Source organism: Urocitellus parryii, chromosome 1, assembly GCF_045843805.1.
Source record: "Urocitellus parryii isolate mUroPar1 chromosome 1, mUroPar1.hap1, whole genome shotgun sequence".
Taxonomy (NCBI): Eukaryota; Metazoa; Chordata; class Mammalia; order Rodentia; family Sciuridae; genus Urocitellus; species Urocitellus parryii.
Genome location: NC_135531.1, coordinates 232944603 through 232945375, shown reverse-complemented (window position 1 = coordinate 232945375; position 773 = coordinate 232944603).

The window sequence follows — 773 nt, the reverse complement described above, 5'->3', positions numbered from 1 at the left end:
GAAGGTATCAAAGTGTCCTAGAGTGATCTAGATTGAGACCCCCTCATAGGCAGGGAATTTATAGCCTTTGTGTTAATTCTGGCTTTTGCTATAGCAATGGATGTCCATTAATGGGACCTGTTGTCTTTCCCTAGCCATTTCTAATTGGGGCAGTCATTAGTTTGGGTTTTTGTCTCTTCTAATCTTTGTGTTAAAGTATAGATGAAATTTCAATGTTGTTAATTTGTGTAGAAAAGCAAGGTGAGCTATTTTTTGGTTGAGTTCAGAAAAAAAAAAGCCTCTACCCTGTGAACTTATAGCATCTCTGTTGGTTTCCAACACCTTACAGAAGAGGGGAAAGCAAACAACAACCAATGTAAACAATATACAGCATTAAAATGAAGATCTGGTTCTTACTGTGACATCTACAATATTAATTAACACACACACACACACACACACACACACACACACCCCAAAATAGATACTGTGCATTCAGCAATTGCCAACAACAAATATAAGTAACCATGAACTAAATCTGCCTACAAAGCAAACAACATGTAACAACCATGTCATCAGTAATATTGTAACAGTATGAATGGTGGCAGCAAGAGTTATATAAACCAATTAGTTCTAAAAGATGGTAAATATACACTTTATTAAAAGAAAAGAAAATGTGATAGGAAGGTAGAAGAGCATTTACAGTTTTGAAAAATGAACAGACGCATAAATCAAAGGCATTCCTGTATATCAGCGACAAATCCTCTGAAACGGAAATGAGGACAACTACTCCA